This window comes from Triticum urartu, chromosome 3 (genome assembly GCF_003073215.2).
Source record: "Triticum urartu cultivar G1812 chromosome 3, Tu2.1, whole genome shotgun sequence".
Classification (NCBI taxonomy): domain Eukaryota; kingdom Viridiplantae; phylum Streptophyta; class Magnoliopsida; order Poales; family Poaceae; genus Triticum; species Triticum urartu.
In genome coordinates this window covers 731,375,105-731,380,203 of record NC_053024.1, presented here as the reverse complement: position 1 = coordinate 731,380,203, position 5,099 = coordinate 731,375,105, and the positions used below count along the sequence as shown (strand labels likewise).

Sequence of the window (5,099 nt, the reverse complement as noted above, 5' to 3'; positions counted from 1 at the left end):
AGCACGACCTCGTTGGAATTGATCTGTTCTATGTTCCATTTGAGGAGTTCTTCCAGTTCTTCAATCAAAAGGCTCTCGATAAATTAACGGTCACTTGCTACTATCTGTAAGTACTACTTCTATCATTAAGTCTCTATATATAGCTCAGCTCTTTCATTGCATGTATTTATAATTATCCTTACTATATTATGCAGATTGAAGATCGTAGAGTGCAGAAAAGCAGAAATGTATGATATTGGGTTCATTAACACAAATCTCATAGACGAATTTCAGGTTAAAAAGAGCGCCAAAGAAGCCAAGGCCAACTTGCTCAAATCATTGATAATAAATCAAAACAAAGATTTAATAATCTTTCCTTACAACTTCAAGTGAGTGTTACTGTCGTGTGCATATTCGGTTTCCCCTATTACTCGAGCGAGGTTATAGTAATGTAATTGATGAGTTATGCATGCGTGCGCAGCTTCCACTATATTCTCCTGGAGATTAAGTTTGAGCAGGGACTAATAACTGTCTTAGACTCGAGAAGAAAAGATCCCGAGACCTATGCGGACATGACTAAAATTCTCAACAAGTAAGTTCAATCGATCATTATTGCACCATATCGGCAACTTTTTGTTCATTTCCTGGTATCTCAAGTAATAATTTTTTTTCTCTTGCAGGGTTTGGAAAAAGTTCACCGCAGAAGCTCCGGGACTGCCGAAGGAGCTGCGATATACATACCCAAAAGTAAGTACTACTAGCTAGCTAGTTGCGCGCATCTCCCGTTGATTATTGCTACTTTCATCAATGCCATTTATAATGCTTCATTATCAGTTTGATTGACCTCTATTTCTTGTAAAGTGCTTGTGGCAGGAACAAGGGAATGATTACTGTGGATACTACGTGTGCGAGTTCATCTAACGCGACTTGCAAAGATAAGCGGGGCTACTCTAAAAGACAATATGAAGTGCGTAAGCAATAATATTCACAATTTTATTTTATTACACCATCATTTCTGTTGAGTTTCATTCATATATATGTATTAACCCCGTTCTTCAAATTAGACGTGACAGATGCGGAATGAACTCTTACCACAAGATCACATTAAAGCAATTCAAGAGGAATTGGCGGGATTCTTTCTTTACCACGTCATCAATAAAGCCGGAGAATACCATGTGGAACTTGAGTTCAAATGCTAGAGGTTTGTAAGAGATCTTACATATTGGATATGTATGTAACCAGTAGCGTCGGATAGATAATACGAAAACTTGTTGTTCGACCAATCTCTCGGGGAAGGAGAGGTCGATCACTTCTCTCGGTATGCATGACGAACAATTTTGTACTTAATGGTTTCCTTCATTTTCTTACTAGCTAGCGTGTCGAGGGCCTCTCTATACGTATAGTACGTAGCATCGACCAAGCACGGAGATAAGAGAGGACACTTCTCTCTATTAATTAATTAGCTACCTAACACAATATATGAAACACCTTAATTAACCATACAAAACCCCCAAATCCACCCCCCTTTCAGAAAAAAAAAACAAAAACCTAGCCCCTGAACAGCTGACGCGTGGATGTCTATTGGTCCCGGTTGGTGCCACTAACCGGGACTAAAGGGCCTCCTACCTGGGCTCACAGCACCGGCCACGTGGAGGCCCATCTGTCCCGGTTAGTATAAGAACCGGGACTAAAGGCCTAGGGCATTAGTAACGACCCTTTAGTCCCGGTTCCCCAACCGGGACAGATGAGCCTTATGAACCGGGACCAATGGCCCTTTTTCTACTAGTGTAGCGAGGTGGGACTAAACTCCCACCACCACGCCGCTGTGCAAGGCCTTTGGTCTCGGTTGGTGGTACCAATCGAGACTAAAGGGGCCCAGTGGTACCGGTTCATGGCACCAACCGGGACCAATGCACCCCCTTTAGTCCCGGTTGTTGTCACCAACCGGTACCAAAGGCCTCTGCTTCCCGCCCTTTGGGCTGCTGAAAAGAGGCCTTTGGTCCCGGTTGGTGGCACCAACCGGGACTAAAGGTGGCATTCGTCCCGGTTGCTGTCACGAACTGGGACCAATGCTTCGTCTATATAACTAGCACTTGTGAAAATTTTCATTCAGTTCGTCTTCCACGCCCCGACGACGGCGCCAGGCTGCCCCTCTGCGCCTCGCCATCACCGTCGTCGCCCTGCCTTCGACGCCGTCCCGCGCCGCCCAGACGCCGTCGCCGCCCCGCGCCCCCTGCCTTGACGCCGCCGGCCCTGCCTCCTCGTCGCCCGTCGCAGCGCCCTTCACCGTCGCCGTCGCCGCGCCCCTCACCGTCGCCGCGCCCCTCACCGTCGCCATCCCCGTGCCCTGCCTCCTCGTCGCCGCCCCCTTGCGCAGTGAGCTCATATGAACTTTCCTAATTTAGATGCGTAGTTAATTTAGATGTGTAGTTAATTGAGTTGTTGTAATTTGTTCATATTGTGTTAGATTTTTTTTCTGTTCATAGATTTTTTGGTGATATTATTGTTGAATATGCAAATTTTTGTATGTTCATATATATGCAAAGAATATGCCAATTTTTTCATAGAATTTTTATGATTTTTTTCTGTTGTAATTTTGTTCATAGAATTTTTATTTTGTTCATATAATTTTTATGATTTTTTCTGTTGTAATTTTGTTCATAGAATTTTAATGATTTTTTTGTTCATAGAATTTTCTTTGTTAATTTATGTATATGTTCATATTGTGTATGTATAGGAAAATTGTGTATGATCAAAGTCATTTATGTATATATTCGTATTTAGAAGAGAAAGCAGGAGAGGAAAAGGGAAAATAAGAAGAGAAAGTGTTTAATATAAGTAGTTAAAAAATAGTAAAACTAGTTAAACTAGTTTATTTTTAATAAGTACTATTTTATTTTATTTATAATAAGTGCTTAGTAGTTGAACTAGTTAATTTAATAAAACTAGTTTATTAAGAGTGGCGTTTTGGTGGCCGAGCACCGTGCAGGCCGAAATCTGGCGCCGTGCAGTAGAGCGTGGCGATGTGTGCATGCTTTTTTCGTTGGAGGAATACGGCAGCTGCTCAGTTGAAATACATGCGTGCCGTGGGCTGCTGTGCCAGCGGTGTACGTGGGCCTTGGGTGCGCGCTGGATACGCAAGCACGTCATGTGCTTGCTGGGCTGATTTGAAAATAGCACATGTAGGTAGCGGTGGCAGGTATGGGCTGGTGCGCCATTAATCCTGGGCCCAACTGGCGATGCAGGCTTAACGCCCGAAGCGGTGCTTCTTCTTAGCCTCGTCAGGGCACTCATCCCCTTCCAGTTCGTGGCTGTGCGGAGCGGCGTCTCGCCATGGATGGCCTCCGGGCCTCGAGTTCTTCTTTGAGGAAGCAGAGTCAGGGTAAGAACCAATCTCGCGTCCCTATATCTCGTTCCGTTGCTTGCCCCGGGGAAGGGAACATTAATTTGATTTGGTGTTCTGCTACTTGAATCCACCCCTGTTCATTCTTGAGTTATTCTTTGTCCCTGGTGTTGGCTGGATCTGACTAGATGAGAAGTGTGTATGTAGTGCAGATTGGTTCCTAAGGCTGATGCGGGTGATATTTTGGGTGGCGGAATCGATGTTGTGGAGTCTGTGGTTGCTTCCATTCATGAAGGGCGCGAGCGCTCCTCTTATGTGATTTCTTCTGAGCCGATGGACGGTGGCAGCGGTAAATAGCAGTTCGGGGTGGTGGACGCGAATCTCGGCTCATACATAAACGGTGGGAGTGAGATCATTGGTGACTCAAACGATATGGCGGCTCAAAAAACGTCCATTGCATCTATGGAAGAGGAGGGAGATGCAGAAGGGGTCGTCGTGAAGAAATCAAAGGCCTCCTGTTGGACTCGACGGTAAGAAACACACACTCATCTGTCGGTTACTTTGCTGCGATGCCAGAGATTGTACCTCCATGAAAGCATTTTTCTGTAAGACCAGATATTGAATCTCCCTGTACTTGCCTGTAACGAGAAAAAACGCATATACAGAGTTCACCCCCATGTAGAAACAATTCCTTTTTGTCTACCTCTTATAAGCATTCTTGCTAGCTTAGAATCATAATTTTTGTTGATTCTTTATCAAAAGATGAACATTATTTTTTCAGAAAAACCTCTGTTTATGACGCTCTGTACAAGTAGAGAGTACATTTACCACCGTTTTTGTGGGGGGAATGCAGTGTTAGAATTGGCAACGCGCCAGAAGAGAGGGATGCCAACCCAAGCAGAGTCCCTGCCCTCGAGGCTTCAATAAGAGCTTATGCAGACAACAAGGTTGGCACTGTTGTTAACCCGACGCTTGGAACTAGCTTTGACACAGTTGAAGAAGCACCGTGTCCTCCCGCGGCGGCTCAGGCGGGCATCGGCGGCCGCTTCTGGGCCTTATTGGCTACGGACGAGGAGGATGCCGACGGAGATAGCGACGACTCAGAGGGTTCGCCGCCGTCGCCTACGCCTTCGGATTTGATTTGTGATTTATTTCATGCAGGTTATGACGAAGATGAGGTGGCCACTACCGTATACACGGTTGTGCCGGTGGAGGATCTGGCGCGGGTTGGGCTTCTTCCGGACGAGAGGAAGGAATTGGTGCGCCGTGTCGTTCACCGGAGAAATGCGGCATCGGCGGTCAGGCCGTGGAAGGGACCTTTACCTAAGGTACGCCTTCCAAATCTTACTCTTTTCGACATGATTAGGCCGGATTCGTGGATTACTGTTAAGAAAAGAAAGAACGTGAAGCGGATGGGCGTTCGTCCGGCGCCGGCGGCGGCCGTGGCGTCCGCGGTGACAACCCAGATCGCTGAGATGCGAGCGATACGTCTGAATCATCTGGTGGGCTGCGATGGGCCGACTTTGTGGCGGTCGGGGCCGCGAGGAGATGGGCCAGGGATGGATGGGTATGTGGCCCAGGCTAGACCGGACCCGAGTCCCTCACGTAGCAATCCCCCATGCACGTACGCAGCGATCGTTCTTTCTTCCGATACTGCGCCGCTGGCTGCTGTTGCTAGGGTTCCTAGGCGGGGGACTCCTGGCTTCCCGGCGTGCGGATTTGGTCGGGCGAAGAGAATCCCACCTCTCAAGGCCATGGCTGGCCGCGGGGCGGCAGC

General features: G+C 47.1%; 1 long non-coding RNA gene across 2 annotated transcripts; it reads left to right on the top strand.

Moving 5' to 3' along the window:
• Positions 1-3,244: 3,244 nt before the first annotated feature.
• LOC125549497 lies at positions 3,245-4,083 on the top strand. Of its 2 annotated transcripts, none has more exons than XR_007301355.1 (2): positions 3,245-3,361; positions 3,535-4,083. It is a non-coding gene; the product is annotated as an uncharacterized LOC125549497 (long non-coding RNA). The 2 variants fall into 2 exon arrangements; XR_007301354.1 differs by having other exon boundaries at positions 3,275-3,361; positions 3,530-4,083.
• Positions 4,084-5,099: the final 1,016 nt, after the last annotated feature.